The following is a 17290-nucleotide window of genomic DNA, read 5'->3' as shown; positions in this document are numbered from 1 at the left end:
GATTCCGACGGCCGTCTGGTCCGATGTCGCCATGGATTTCGTTGAGGGGTTGCCGCGTGTTGCCGGCAAGACCGTTATCTTGATGGTCGTGGATCGCTTCTCCAAATATGCCCACTTCATCGCCCTCACACACCCCTACACGGCGGAGACGGTGGCACGTGCGTTCTTCGCAGACATCGTCCGGCTACATGGTGCTCCCAATACTGCATCAACTTCTGCATCTCCTCATGAATTTTCACACTTTGCGCCTGCATCGTTATTTGCTAATCCCGCAGAAGGTAGTGGTGGATGGCTTGACGAATAGAAGTTATAGATAGTTAGAGGTCTTAAGTGTAGAATAGTTAGTGATCCTACTCCTCTCTAACTTCTATGTGTGATTTTTTCTTTGGTTTGTTTCTTTTGTAGCATACACCATGTACAACGTTGTCCATAAATAAAATCTATGTTTAATTATGGATGTTGACTCCCCTTTGAGAAGATATCAATTACACCATTTTTTAGATGAATGCGGGCAATGGCAGTACGGGTGAAGGAGATACAGGAGAAATCCCTTCACCAAATCCTACCACCTTGGCAGAAGTAATGGCAAGACAAACTCAATTATTACAAGCCATAGCACAAAATCAAGGAAATAAAGGTTACAGCACACATGCAAAATTTATTTGAATTAAACCACCGGTCTTTTCTAAATCTGAAGAACCTATGGATGCCGAAGACTGGCTAAGGGCTATTGAAAAGAAACTAACCTTGGTCAGAACAAACGAACAAGAGAAGGTAACCTTTGCAACCCATCAACTAGAAGGACCAGCCAATAAATGGTGGGAAGCATATCAAGCTTCTATAGAAGATCCTACACATATTATTACATGGATGGAATTTACTACAGCCATTAGAGATGCTTTTATACCTACAGCTGTGATCAGGATGAAAAAGAATGAATTTCGAAGATTGAGGCAAGGTTTTATGACAGTACAAGAATATTTGAATAAATTTACACAACTTGCTCGATATGCTACCTCAGATATTCAAGATGAAAAAGAGAAGATTGAAAGATTTATAGAAGAACTACGTGATGAACTTCGAGGACCAATGATTAGTCAAGATCATGAAAATTTTCAAAGCCTAGTCAATAAAGTGGTTAGGCTAGAAAATGATCGTAGAATGGTGGAAGGGCTTCGTAAGAGAAGAATGAATTTACAACGACAATCACCAACTAGAAGTTCACGACAAGTTCGGAGGCCTTATTCATTTAAGCCATCTCTACCCAATGCAAGGCCAGGCATGCCACCAATATTAATAAGACCTGGATTAAAAATGGAAGACTCTCCATGTTATGTTTGTGGGAAAATTGGACATTTTGCCAGACTATGCCCTAATCGTCAAAATATGGGTGGCCAAACTTCTTATCAGAAACCATCTGCTACAGGTTTTATAAAGAAAAATCCTCCAACTATTAAGAGTGGACCTAATCTTGGATGTGGTCAAGTACATCATATTAAAGCAGAAGAAGCTCAACAAGATCCTAATATATTGATGGGTATGTTCACCATAAGCTCTAAACCAGTTACTGTTCTATTTGATTCTGGTGCCTCTCATTCCTTTTTATCTGCAAAAGCCAGTTGGAATCAGTCTTTACCTAAAGATAATTTAGATAAGGCTATGCTAATACATTCACCTGGAGGAACTGTATTAGTATCATCTATTTGTAGAAATGTTCCGATTAAATTAGGAGATCAAGTATTTTTAATTAATTTGATGGTACTACCTACCCAAACTATAGATATTATTTTGGGCATGGATTGGTTAGGCAAGAATAACGGACTAACCAACTGTGCAACAAGAGAGGTTATCCTTACTGATGAACGAGGAATAAATACAAGGATTATAGTTAAATCCAATTTATCTATGGAACAACATATGACAGACATCTGTATGCTTATACCAAAAGAAGAAGTTCCATTGGTGCAAGAATATTTGGATGTATTTCCTGAAGAATTAAGTTCATTACCTCCAGATCGGGAAATAGAATTTATTATAGAGTTACTTCCTGGAACGACACCTATATCAAAAAGACCTTATAGGATGCCAATTAATGAACTGGAAGAATTGAAGAAACAGATAGCTGAGCTACAGGAAAAAGGTTTTATTCAATCCAGTTCTTCACCTTGGGGAGCTCCTGTATTATTCGTAAAGAAGAAAGATGGAAGTTTAAGAATGTGTGTAGATTACCGAGCTATAAATAAAGTAACTATTAAAAACAAGTATCCTTTACCAAGAATCGACGATCTATTTGATCAATTAAAAGGAGCAAGTGTATTTTCTAAAATAGATCTTCGATCAGGATATCATCAGTTGAAAATTAGACATGAGGACATACCAAAGACTGCTTTTGTGACAAGGTATGGATTATATGAGTTTACAGTAATGGCATTTGGATTAACCAACGCCACTGCTTACTTCATGAATCTTATGAACAAGATATTTATGGAATATCTAGATCGATTTGTGGTTGTATTTATTGATGACATCCTGATATACTCCAAAAATAAGGAAGAACATAAACAACATCTACGATTGGTATTGGAGAAGTTAAGGCAACATCAGTTATATGCCAAATTCAATAAATGTGAATTTTGGCTAGATCAAGTTGCATTCCTAGGACATATAATAACTAAGGAAGGAGTTGCTGTGGATTCGGAGAAGATTAAATCGGTAATGGAATGGAGAACACCAACCTCAGTACCTGAAATAAGAAGTTTCCTAGGACTTGCTGGATATTATCGGAGATTTATTAAAGATTTCTCCGCTATTGCAAAACCTATGACCAGATTACTTAAAAAGGACATGAAATTTGAATGGACACCAGAATGTCAGAGTAGTTTTCAAAGATTGAAACATAAGCTTACTACTACACCGGTATTAATCTTGCCAGACATCCAAAAAGAATTTGAGATCTATTGCGATGCCTCTCGACAAGGATTAGGATGTGTTCTTATGCAAGAAGGTAAAGTAGTAGCTTATGCGTCAAGACAACTAAGACCCCATGAAGATAATTATCCAACTCATGATTTGGAGTTAGCAGCAGTCGTACATGCGTTGAACATTTGGCGACACTACTTAATTGGGAATCATTGCAAGATCTATACCGACCATAAGAGTTTGAAATATATTTTTACCCAGACGGATCTTAATCTTTGGCAAAGGAGATGGTTAGAATTAATTAAAGACTACAATTTGAAAATTCTATACCATCCAGGAAAGGTTAACGTGGTTGCCGATGCTTTAAGCCGAAAAGTTTATTGCAATCTACAACAAGAAATAGTATCAGAACAATTGCAAGTAGAAATGCTTAAACTAAATCTAGGTATTATTAAGTTTGGAGAATTAAACACTTTGGAGTTAAAGCCTACCTTGATGGATCAAATAAAAGAATATCAGAAGGAAGATTCTGAAATACAAACTTTTAAGGAATGGAAGGTGCAAGGAAAGGCTGTAGATATTACCGAAGACATGGAAGGAACATTATGGTACAGAAATAGAATTGTCGTACCACAATTAGGAAACTTGAGGAAGGTAATACTAAAGGAAGCACATGATTCAGCCTACTCTTTACACCCAGGTAGTACAAAAATGTACCATGATTTGAAAGACGTATACTGGTGGCCAAATATGAAACGACATATCGCAGAATATGTTGCACTATGTCATGTTTGTCAACAAGTTAAAGCAGAATACCAAAAGCCTATAGGATTATTACAACCCTTACAAATACCTGAATGGAAATGGGATGAAATAGGAATGGATTTTATTACTGGATTACCTAAAACTTCTACTGGATATGACTCTATATGGGTAATCATTGATAGACTTAGATTCATTCATGTGAAAACAACTTACACTGGAGCACAACTCGCAGAACTTTATATGACGAGAATAGTATGCTTACATGGAATACCAAAAAGAATTATTTCCGATCGTGGTACCCAATTTACTTCACATTTTTGGCAGAAACTGCATTATGAATTGGGAAGTTATTTGGATTTTAGTACAGCATTCCATCCGCAAACCGGAGGACAAATGGAAAGACTGAATCAGACATTAGAAGATATGTTAAGAGCCCGTGCTCTAGATTTTGCTGCTAGTTGGGACAAATGTTTACCCTACGCAGAATTTTCATATAACAATAGTTATCAAGCCAGTTTAAAAATGTCACCACATGAAGCTTTATATAGAAGAAAATGTCGAACACCATTGATATTGACAGAAACTGGAGAAAGAAGTATATTCGGAACAGAACTTTTAAAGGAAGCTGAAGAAAAAGTTCGACTTATTAGAGATAGACTTAAAGTAGCTCAATCTCGACAAAAGAGTTATGCAGACTCTAGACGGAGAGAGTTAACTTTTGACATTGGTGATTATGTTTATCTAAAAGTTTCACCTTTACGAGGGATAAAAAGATTTAAAGTAAAAGGAAAACTAGCCCCTCGTTATATTGGACAATATCAAATAATTGCTAAACATGGAGAAGTAGCCTATCAATTGGCTTTACCAGATTATCTATCCGATATACATCCTACATTCCATGTTTCACAATTAAAGAAATATTTACGTATCCCAGAAGAAGAAATATCAGTAAGTACGGTCGAACTGAATAAAGATTTAACCTATCCAGAATACCCTATTAGAATTTTGGAAGAAGCACAGAGAACAACTTGTACTAAGGCAATAAGAATGTTTAAAGTTCAATGGAATCATCATACAGAGGATGAGGCAACTTGGGAACGGGAAGATTATTTACAATTGGAATTCCCGTATCTTTTCGAGGACTCCTAAGCAAATCTCGGGACGAGATTTCTTTAAGGGGGATAGGTTTGTAACATCCTCAAATTTTAAACTAAAATTTGACTGCATCATGCTGGCTTTTGATTAAATTAGAGTGTTTTAAAAATCTATTTGATTCATAAATTGGTTCAAGTATTACTTCTTTAGAACCCTACTAATTTACTCTAATTATTCCCTTTATTCCAAACCTTAGTGAATTTGAGCAAATTCTCTCAAATTTCAAACTATAGATTACTTCCTTAGCTTACCCTAATATTAGTGAGGATTTGCTTTACTCCAAACCCTAGTGAAACTCTTCCAAATTCATAGATTAAATTGATTCTTTTCCTAGGGAAATATTCAAAAATTCTGAAATTCACTGTTCATCGCACATAAGGTGCTCGATGAAATGTCTAGCCCATCTAACACAGCCCAAACCCTATCCAATCCTCTGCAAAGTCTATGTTGGATCCTTGGGGACCACATCCCACTCAAAAACCGTGGTTTAGTTGCCCTTTTCCTCCCCTTGCGCGTGCCGCCCTGGCATCCGACTTTGCCGCACGCCGAGCCACCGCGCGTCGGTCTCTAGATCGATCGCGCGTGTCTGACCGCCTTGGCACGCCGTTGCCCGTTCGACGCCCTCAGACCGTCGTCGCCACACCAATCTTGACGATGACAAAGACGGGACGACGACCGCCGCAAGAAATCGCCGCTCGACGCCGTGCGCTCTCATCCAAGCCGCCGCCGAGTGCAATTTCGCTTCTACCCATGGTGAATCGCACCAATTCTTGCCGCGCGGTTGGATTGAAGATAGACGGTGGTATCCCCTCTCACAATTCAAACCATTCACCCCCGAGTCGGCCGTTTTCACCCTCGCCGCCGCCGCGCGTCGCGCCCGGATTGGCACCAACACATCGCTAGCCGAATTCGCACGCGGTCAAGCCAATCCTTCGCTGTTAAGTATTCAAACGTGGCCTCCCGCCACTCAAATTGATCTTGCCCGCCCTCTCACAGCCTCTGCCGCCCCATCCATATCCAAATCCCGAGCTCATCCATGGCGATGACAGTGCCCGAGCTCATCCGCTCCTCCTAGCCCTATAAATAGGACCCCAATCCCTTCCCTGTCCATCATCGATCATCAACAACCATAACCCCACAACCCCGAAGCTCTGCTTCACTAATCCATCCCATCAAGCACTATTGCCCGTCGGTCGAACACCTTGTGCGCAATCGACTCCACACCCCTCCATCCATCCTCCGCCCTAATTACCCCTTAGAACACCTATATCCTACCATGTTCTAGTATACTAAGCCCTAACCGAAGCTCTGCGTCGAGTTTTACCTCGCCGCGCCAAGCCGAGCACCGCCGCCCCCGCGCTGCTCTATTCTTCGCCGCCAAGAAGTTTTTCCGGCCGCAATCCTTCATCTCGGCATATCTCGATAAGTTCTTTCGTTTTAACCATCTACATACTCCCTAGATTCCATTTTAGCAATCACTTTGCACTATCATGCCGCCCTTTGGGCTGCCGACGTGAGCACGACCGCCGCCTATGGAGGCGCTCGTCGGCAACTACCCTCCGCGCCTTGCCAAAGGTTGGCAAGCTGCCGGAATCCATCTAGGTACCTTGTAGATGCTCTAGGAGCCCTCCCCTAGCCATGTCTAACTCGTACCATCCCAATCGCCTTCATGGCCTAACCGTGCCGCCGCCGCCCTAGCCGCTAGGCCATCCACATATCAAATTAATCCCTCCACCGCCGCTCGCCGTCGCCGGAGAACCCTAGCTCCCTCTCCTCGGCCGCAACCACTCTCCTCCTCCATCGCCGCCGCAATCGCCAACCCTAGCGCCGCCGGCCCGATTTGGGGAACAGCCGAAGGTAGAAGAAGAGAAGAGAGAGAGAGACTGACTGGTGGGACCCGCACACAGTAGCATTTCACTTTTATTTGATTTTCAAACTTTAGAAGCCCATATCTTTTAAAATATAAATCCAATTCCAGTGAAACTTGGACCAATATTCTTCTAAAATCATTCTCTATCTTTTGAGCCCCTTTTTGCTATTTTTGCATTTTATTTTCTCCATTTTTCTTATTTTTGGATTTTATTTGAACTCCTTTTGAATTTGTATTTTATATATCTAACCCTAGGTCTTGAGGATTCTTCTGACTCAATAGATAATATCAATCAATCTCAGGACATTGAGCAAGGCAAGTTACCATATACCTTTTGATCATTTAAGCCTATATTTTATAAATTATTTATTTATAGCCTTCTATTCAATATTCTATTTTCTATGCATAAATCAATCATAGAAACCCAGACAATTTAGTATTGCTTATTTTGCTTACAATCTGGTTAAAATACCTTATACTTAGATTGGGACAGTACGTAAGATTTGGTTGATTCCCGGGTGAGTACGTAAGATTTGGTTGATTCTCGGGTGGCTAGTACTGTCTCAATCGATATAGGTTTTGCCAGGTACTTATGTCGAACGAACAGGTACGACCGCAGTTTCTAGAATGGGGACAAACCTAGTTATTATGTTAATTAGCAATATGGCACCTCTGTATAGTGGTTCTTATTTTTAAGTCCTCGCGCAGGAGGCAACTATAGCCGCGAAGGGCAATTTATACCATTACCATGTACAGGTAATTGGTTTGTTGAGCTCAATTATATTTATGGTATATTTCTAAACCCTGATCGAGATGACGTGGTGTCATACGATCAGTTCCCCTTAAATACCTCGGGAATGCCAGAACTCCTCTTGCTGCTGTTAACATTACGTTCAGAGCATATGAGGATATAAGTTCATGGAACAGGTGCCACAATTGTTAATAACCTAATACTGGGCCATGACTAAAGCTGATGATTATCAGCAAGTCGTGGACTACGGGTAAAGCGTACATCTGCTGCAGTAGAATATCATTGAAACTACTCGAATAGTCGTACTCATGGAATTGAGTACCGGGACTCATATGGTACCCTGGTTAGAAATCTAAAGTCTATAAGTTTTACAAATTCTTGCTATAACTCTTCCAGATTGTTTATTACTGCTTTTTGCAAAGAACCCTACTATATGTCAATGCATAACATATTTCCATGATAACTTGCTGAGTATTGTAAATACTCACCCTTGCTCTTATAACCCCTTTTTCAGATCTGGGTCAAGAGGAGGACCCTTATGACTATTACTACGATGACCCCGATAACTTAGAGAATCCCTAAAGGTTATACCTCACTAGTCAGAATGTATAGAAACTTCCGCTGTGTATTAAGTAGTTAGGTGAGTACCTATTATTGTAAAACCCTTAGTATTGTAAAACTTTAACGTATGCAATGAAGAACCAGTTATATTATATGTATCAATATCTACTGATCCAGGGATTGATACATTAATTTACGTCGGATTGAAGTTGTTAGTTTCGGGCTCCGACAGCCAGGCTCGCCCGTGGCGTCCGCTTGCTGTTGGTCCAGTGGGAAGGGTTGCCATCTTCGGCGACCTCGTGGGAAGACCTTGAAGAGTTCCGGCAGCATTATCCAGCGTTCCAGCTCGCGGACGAGCTGCTTGTCGAGGCGGGGAGAGATGTTATGTGGGGAATTCCATTCCACCGCCGATGTCGGGAAGATCAGCGTGCCGACTGCGCTACAGTACCGCGCGAGGAGAATAATTAGGCGCGCAGTTATCAGGTTGTTAGGATAGTTTTGTTATCCCTTTTATTTTATTTAGTTAAAGATCAGTTCGGATGTAAGGCTATTTATAGCCATCAAGTTATGGTTAATGTTAAGCAGAAATTAATCCAATCTATCTTCGCTGAAACCCTCTGTTCTCTCTAATCTCTATCCCTGTTCTAGCGTGAGCTACCGGTGGTTGGGAGCGATTCATCCTCGCTCCAAACAAAAGATATAAGGAGTTGGATTGTCTTCAATCACACATATCGATTCAGGCAATGAGCCAATTTTGTGATCTCGACTGAATATGGTATTCAGGAAAATAGGAATAAAATCGTTCATTGCCACTGGATGATGTTACAACTTACAACAACGTTTAGTCCTGGATATTTTGTTTTTTCTTCTGGGGTCCTTTATATGTAATTCTTTTTTTTTGTGTGTGTACTTTTAAAGCGTAGTACCTAATATACTTGCCATAAAAAAATGATCTCTAGCTTTTTAAAAAATAGAGGGCTGGCTGGTTCAGAAACAAAAACACATGAATTGTTTTAAGTAAAATTTTCAACTAAAAAGTTGTCTCGCTGCTAGCCTTACACTAAATTTAAGGATCTTATATTGTTAGGCACTGTTCTTGGTACAATTGCATAACAATGATATCATTTAGAAATAATTACCATGAAAGGAGGTTTGACCATTAGGAAAACAAAATATTTCATTCACACATGTTTGCATCCACAAGTAACTGAAGCAACTCTCTCCTCTCTCTCGAACATGCTGAGAGGAGAGAGAGAGAGAGAGTAAATATTAAAACAACATCTTAATAGCTAATAGTAGTGTTTTAATAAATAAGTAAGATAATCAAAGCTTCACCAGCCTTTCCATCTAGGATGTGCACAACCATTATTTTCGCTATCAATAGTGTACACGGAAGCAAGATAATTATTCTGTTGAAATACCACTGATCTGGTCAAATTTGAACTCTTGCACGTCACCCAAAATACTTTCAAGTAATCTTGGCACTTGGGGCATGTCAGGTTCTACTAGACCCTCTAGCACCTGAACCACGTCACCCATTGTCGGTCGATTAAAGTCTTCATCTTGAATGCACCAACATGCAACCTTGCAAGCTCTTTCAACCTCCTCCATGTTGATATCACCTTTTAATTAGTGATCGAGCAAACTCCGCACATCTCCCTTTAGAAGATTACGCGCAGCTTGCACAGGAAAATAAACAGTCTGATCACCACTGCTTTTACATTCATTGAGTGTGTTCCGTCTTCCTGATATGATTTCCAACAATACCATTCCATAACTATAGACATCAACCTTTTGTGTAATTGCTACTCCACTAATCCATTCAGGTGCAAGATACCCTATTGTTCCCCTCATTGTTGTTAGAACTCGACTGAAGTCCCTTCCTAGCAGTTTTGCCATTCCAAAGTCTGCAACCTTAGGAACAAACGACGCATCAAGTAGTATGTTTTCTGGCTTAATATCACAGTGTATGATACAGTCATGGCAACTCTCATGCAAGTAGGACAATCCTTTAGCAACCCCTACGGCTATCTGGTACCTTGTACTCCAATTCAGAATTGTACCATTGCTGCAAAACAAATGAGCATCAAGAGACCGATTTACCATATGTTCATAAACAAGCATCCTTCTATCACCTTCACAACAGAAGCCAATTAGTTTAACTAAGTTCACATGTTGGATCATCCCAATTGTACTGACCTCAGCCCTGAACTGTCTCTCCCCTTGGCGTGCACCATCGAGCATCTTCACTGCTATAGTAGTTGAGTCGCTCAGAATTCCTTTGAATACAAAACCAAAACCTCCTCCACCTAGCTTCTCGGAGAAACTTTTGGTTGCACACTGCAAATGAGCATACCTGAAAGCAACAATCCCAGCACCTTCTTTAATTTTATTAATTGGATAATCACATGACCTCCTTTTGATCCAAATCATCAATAGCAGGAGGAAGGCTAAGAAACTGAAAGCAGAAACAGATGCACCAACAACAGCAGCTATTATTTTCTCTCTTCTATTATATCCCCAACTTGGCAACTCTGCAGCAGCAAGGCGGAGGTAAAGAATCTCTTCATTTGTATTGCTAGTGCCATTATATTGCTTTACATTAATAAGTTGTTCATGCCATACTGAGCAACCACTTCTGCCGTAGGAATATGCGGTGCAAGAGCAGTTTCTCAGACAAACCTGCATACATTCGTGTGCACTTGCCACAGTTTCCATACTGATACTCTGGGCATCATAGGGCAATCTAACACTAGGTATGGGAAAGAACTTATCAGTTACACCTGTTGTGCTTTTGTTGCTGCTGCAGCCCAGTGGAATATTTCTTGTGCAACCTTCCCGTCTGTCATCAAGTTCCCAGTCCCTTGGTGACTTCACAGAGAAGCCCTTCATGCAGTTGCACAATGTAAGTGCATTATCGTTGCAGATTGTGTAAGGTCCACAAACAGAGGAAACATCACATGAAGCCTTGGGTTTGATGAACACCGTTTCCCAATCTTGTAATTCTTCAACCCAGAGAAGCTGCTTTGTAAGGCCAGATACATCAATTAAGCAGATTGTGATTACTGTTTTATCAAATGGAGTGTAAGTAAAGTACTCCTCTTCATCGTTGTCAATGAATTGGGAGTCAAATAAAACATTGCTTGACATCTCCGGCACTGAGTTGAAGTATCTTCCGTTCCACTCCCCGGTGGAAAAGTACACAGTGGACGAGTTGCAAAGCTTATCATAGTATTGCCTAGAACCAGAGGGGTCTAACTCCATGCAATATAAGCCTAGAGCTGGGTCTTCGGAATTCTTCTTTGAAGTAAAACTATATTTCTGACCAGTGATCTTGTTCCGACCAATCTTCGCTTCAGGGAGGAAGACATCTGTGGGTGATCAAAGCTCTGCCACCACACATTGGATGGGTTCGAGGCATCTCGTATGACAAGGTTTCCATTGTCTAACAGCACTAAACTATTGTTGCTGCTGGTTTTTGGTCTATTCTCAATTTGGCTAGACCAAATCATTGACTTGGCCACCTTGTTTAAGATGACAAGAATGCCATCTCTTGAGACTCCGAGTTCTGAGTGTTTAAAGGTGGGGTCAGTTATTGGCTTATCTCTATTAGCAACCCACACAGTTGTGAACTTTGGGATATTGTTGAACCATATTCCTAGGTACCAGTTGGGCAAGGTGGTGTTGTCTGATGACTTACTGCTGCCTGTTTGGAAGAAGCCGAGCGCGAACTTGCTGTTGCTTGAGATGAGCTTGTTTCCACCGGTGAGCACTTGGCCTGCCATGAGAGTACTGCCATTATTTGTGGCAGAGCATGCAGGGAAATTGCGCTGTAGGGAGAAGAGAAGCCCAAACAAGATCAAAACAGGAAGCATAGCAGCTGATGTTTGTGTGTGTGAGAGAGATAGAGATAACAATTGGTGTAATATAAAGGATTGATATATACAAGCTATTTTGGTGGTGTTTTGGCATCTGGGATGAAGAACAACAAATATAGAGGGTCTCAGGGTGTGACTATTATAGAAGCATAGAACAAATAACACAATGGCAGCTTGCATGTGTTAAGTGGTTTGAATAACGGGCAGCGTGGACTATCTGGTTACTGGCATGATTCTTTTGCCGGTCAAGCTTTTTTCTGGACTCAATTCTCCCATTCAGTCATTCGGTCTTGATGCAGGAGGGAACCGATTTCTGGTCAGAATTACTCTATACATTTGTTTTCACTTGTTGTCTATGACATCAGTATAGTCTTCAATGCGGATGTTTGATCACTTGCCTTTTCTAATCATGTATTTATAAAAATTGATACAATGAAACTGCATCAAATTGTTGCTCATAATCCACTGATGACATTTCTAAATATCAAATCGTAATTTCTATTTTATATTGGTGAGACAATACTTATTTATTATGCTCAGGTGCACAGAGAGGAGTAGAAGCATCTTGCTTATAGGGCATGACTTGATTGAGAGTTGTGCTGAAGTCAAAGACAAGCAACCTTTGTTCGTTGCTTCATCACTACAGGTTCTAGAAAAGTTATTGGAGTACACTGTTTAGCATTTGATAAAGGGGTGCCTAAGATACCAAAAGGTAATACGATATTATTTAGTGGGTTTATTTCCATTGATGCAGAACAGAAGACTGAATGATGGAAAGCCCCTTCTGATGACCGTTTGAAAATATATGTTCATGGCACATTTACTGGATATTTTGGAAATCCAGACGTCTGAATTTTCTGTTCCTTTCCTGAAGCGTCTGTGTGGAGGTACCAAATTTTTTTGGCACGTCAAAGCCTCACAAGGACGTTCAGGAGGTATAATGATGGGCATCAACTTGGCCATTTTTTTATATGTATACACACACACAGGCTCCATGGATGAAGTGGTTTATTATGTCGAATTTCATTCGAGAAACAAGGAAAATTTTACAATGGGTTCTCGTCGTTGTATGGAGCTGCCCAATCTCAATTTAAAGAGGTAATTTTATCGGAGCTAGCCCCATAAGTGCAGTAGAGAATCATTATCAATTATTGTGTTTGTGGGTTGGAATTTTAACATAATTCATTCACTTGGATGAGAAAAATATGGAAATATTATAGCAATCTGGACTTGAGAGAGAAATTGACCTCTCACGGAGAAAAGTTTTCTTTGGCAAACAACTTGGAATAACCAACTTTTGAAAAACTTTTTTTAGGACATTTTAAAAAAACTCAAAAGTTGGAGTATAGACTGGGAGCTAAAATTTCCATCAACCATTTAACCTCAGGAAATGCATTGGATAGGAGCCTTTCAGACCACACCCCTTTACTACTTCATAATGGTGCTACCTGTCATGTGGGGCGCCACTACCACCGCAGGAGCAGGCCGGAGGCACAGTTGCAGCAAGCAGCATGAGTCAAGGGTGCAAACTTAGAAAGAATCATGCAAGGAAAGTATTAATTAGGAGGAAATAAATGTCATTTCCTTGTATTAGAGGCCAAGTGCCTATGAGGCATGTAATCAGCAACTTTTGAAGACAAGCAATTTGAGATCAAAATTCCTAATCTCCCTCCTTCCCTAACCTCCCTCTGTTCACCATTGAGCGTGCAGGGAAGAACCCGCCACCGCCCCTGATCCTAGCTACGAACTCCGTAGCCGCGGTCCGGCTATCCTCGGCGTCAACGCACTTGACACTACCTCACATCCAACAAACCTTCCTATGTTCAGATTTGAATTTGGATGGCTGGGGAGGGATGTTTTTTTTAAAATGGTGGCAAAGTAATGGAGTAGCATGCCAAGAACACCAATGGAGCGTTGGAGCAACAAAATTTGCCACCTCCGGCAACTTTTACATGGCTGGGCTAGGCACACAAGTGGAACATACAAAAAAGAAGACTTCAATTTTAGAGAGCTTGATGAGCTTGATAAGAAAGCGGAGCGGTTTTTGCTCTCTGTAATAGAAGTGGAATCCCTGAAACAAGCAAAAGCAGGCTTGGTTAAACTGTACTGATTTTTAAGTGCAGTTTTCACTGTCCGCAATAGAAGTGAAGTTTCTGAACGAGGAGCTTTGTTGGTACTAACAAAACAAAAATGACCTGTTTGTAGAAGATAGTACTATCACCTCATTGCAAATGGGAAGCATAGAAAACATTGTATTCTCCAGCTAAGACAAAGTGATGGTGTAATTAAGGATGAAGGATAACTTTGGACATATATTACCAACTATTATGGAGACATTTTTGGCCCTCCCAAACAAAGATATTTTAAAATTCGATTCCAACACTATGGAGAGCCCTAGCCCCGACACCCACCACCGGGCGACTGCGACCCCCACCGACGCCGCCACCCATCAAGAGCCCTCCAGCAAACCTCTCGTTCCCAACGCTTGAAGTCTTCCAACCGACCTCTCCGACGCGACCGCCCGCTGAGGCAACACTCTCTTTCCGCCATGGTAAGCAAGCCATCTCGTTCCCTAAGTCACCAGATCTGAGTTCACACACTCTCTCTCGGCTTGCGGTAAGGTCCAAGCAGCCGGGTTCCTTGTGTGCGAAGAGTTTCAAGGCGGCGTTGATCTCTTCTCCCTATGCTACTCTTAATGTCACGGATGGGAGCTCTCGTCCAGTTTTGTCAAACTCAAGTACTGCCCTTGCCGTGCGTGAACACTTGAGTGTTAACTGCCTGCTTGGGAATCCGGAGAAGAGTAGAGCCCCGGTGCATGCAAGATTAAATCGGCCCTGCAAGGTGCTGAGTGGCACATCCTCTCAGATCTAATGCATCGGGAAGGGTTCTTAAGAGCGGTAGGTTCCTTCCAAATCCATCACATCCTCCAGCTACAGCAACAAATCACTCCGGTTCAGAGCATTGGAGGGAAGTAAAGGCTAAATATTGGTGGAGAAAACAGCAATCCTGCATTCAAAACAAGGAGGAGGTCGAGCAAAGGAGAGCTCGGTTTCTTAAACACATGGAGGGGAAATGCTTCAGATGCCTTCAAACAGATCACAAAGTTGCTTCTTGCAGGAACCCTCTTAGATGTTGGTCTTGTAGAAAGATTGGGCATGAAGCCCTTAATTGCCCGACTAGGGGAGAAGGCCATAAATCCCGAGCTACCCGCCCGCCTATTTTACCCAGCCCGGTAGACTTCCCACCACTCGTTACAAGTACTTCCATAAGCCTCAAGCCCACAGCGCCTTCCTCCTCGACGATGTCGGCCATGGACGAGCTGTTGGCTCGTCGCCAGGAGTCCGCGGTCATCATCATGTCCTCCATGGGGGAAATCGAGCGCAACGGGCTGCACTATGCAGCGTGCTCCCTGGTTGCTTGGCCAGTGCATGGGAAGCCGGTGGAGGAGGGGGTCTTTGCCGATGACCTCCGCTGTGCTTGCTGGATCCATCGGCGGGATGTGCAAGTCACTCACTATCATCCGAAAGATTTCTTTGTCACCTTCTCGCGCGTGGTCGTCCTCACTTCACCAAGGCTAGACTGCCCTTCGAGGAGGTCCTACCATCTCCGTGCGTGGGATGACCGTCGCGAGGGCCACCACATCTTCTATCGCTACCAGGCGAAGCTTTGCATTGAGGGCATCCCCATGCATGCCCGGACTGATGCGGCGGCAGAGAACCTAATTGGGCCAAAGTGTGCTGTGCACTACATCGAGGAGTACTCAAGGAGGGGCAACTACAACCGCACGCATTTATACCAATGACCTAGGCTTATCCCCAAAATGGCTTGGTTCGGGTTGCCTAACCCAGACATGGAGCTAGTCCCCCGGAACATGCCACTGCCAGAGATCGACCCACTCCACAATCCACCGCCGTCATGTGTGGGCACAGCGGCTCCGCTTGCGGCAGTGTAGGTGGCACCACGAATGCACCATCAGAGGAAAGCAACTGGGGAGGAAGAGGAGACCGGAGGGCTACTTGATTCTTACCGTGTGGCAGCCAAGGAGCGGCACCATAGCGGTGTCATGGACAATGACGGGCAGCAAGGTACATGTTGGTGTAGGTCGACTTGCTTTCGTCCAGCGCTCCCAGCTGCGGCGTTGGCTGCAAGGCATGCTTGTGGATCGTCCTAGGTTCATGGTTTGTCCATGGTGCTTGTCGGCTCCTCTTCCAGTTCCAGGCTCGGCCAAAATCCGACTCTTGCGCTGCCCCGCGAGAGGTAGAATGGGGCACCGGGAATGAGGGTGTGACCAAAGGGGTAGCAAGTGGAGGAGCGTGGGACAAGAAACGGAAGAAAAGAAGCTCGGGCAGCCAGCTCTAGCTTTCATAGGCGGCAGGCGGTCGTTCTTGCCGTGAAGGGCCAAGGGCGATCTTGAGTTGGTCACGGAGGCTGTCACCGCCATTAAGGCGGTGTCCTTGCCCTCCCCTAATCCCTCTATGATGTGCGGTTTTGGGGCGTGGAAGACTAGGGATAAAGCTGGTCACAGTATGGGCGAAAGGCATCGGTGCTGCGTGTGGCAGCGACGGAGGGCTGGCTTGATGGCAGGGCCACGGTCACTGTGCGTGGCTGGAGTAGCTGACATGGGTGGCAAGCGAGTGGGCATCAGTTTGCTGAAAAGGGGCAAGGGGGGAGAGAGTGATGTGGTGTATTGGGACGACGTGGTGCTCCCATCATTGTCGCTATGCAGTAGTGTCGTGAAGGCCGGGACTGATCATGCAACACTCAGGAGGGTAGGTGAGCGCAGGTGCATGGTGCTGTGGACAATGACAGCTTGGGCAATGTGGCTCCCGCGGCTAGGATTTGAGCTTCAGCACAGCAAACTCCAGCGAAGGCAGCGCACAACGGTTAGCGCGGAGCTCGTCAATGACCTTGACGGCGACAGGAGTACTCTGGACTGCCAGATAGGCAACGAGCAGAGGAAATGTTGGACAGGCTCTATCGAGGCCAGTGGGGAAACGGCCTCGGTTGAAGGCCGCCTCAGTTCGGTAGCTTGCTAGGCCGGCTCGGCAGCAGTTGGGTTGGAAGCTGGTGTATTGGCAACTGTTAACGGCCAAATTTGGCAATATCAGTATTAGAGATGAAGATTGGATCGAAGTGAAATCGAAGATGAAGATCGTTTCGGAAACAGAGTAAGAATCGGCTGGAGTCCAAATCGGCTACGACCAAGATCGGCTGAGTCCGAGTCAGACTGGGTGAGCCGATATAGCCGATTCCGACAATACGACGCGGTATACGTCATCGGGTTGAGTTGATATGCTTCAAGATGATTGCCATGCATGGATAGAGTCCTGAGAAGGCAATTGTATCTATTAATTAGGATATTTTATGTAATTTCCTTAGAGATATATTTGG

At 43.1% G+C, this 17290-nt stretch overlaps 1 pseudogene; it reads right to left on the bottom strand.

Annotated features, from left to right (window-relative positions):
- Positions 1-9173: 9173 nt before the first annotated feature.
- LOC127770011 (G-type lectin S-receptor-like serine/threonine-protein kinase At2g19130) lies at positions 9174-16193 on the bottom strand (annotated as a pseudogene).
- Positions 16194-17290: the final 1097 nt, after the last annotated feature.

The sequence above is a fragment of the Oryza glaberrima genome, chromosome 4 (genome assembly GCF_000147395.1).
Source record: "Oryza glaberrima chromosome 4, OglaRS2, whole genome shotgun sequence".
Classification (NCBI taxonomy): Eukaryota; Viridiplantae; Streptophyta; class Magnoliopsida; order Poales; family Poaceae; genus Oryza; species Oryza glaberrima.
This window is presented reverse-complemented; position numbering and strand designations above follow the sequence as displayed.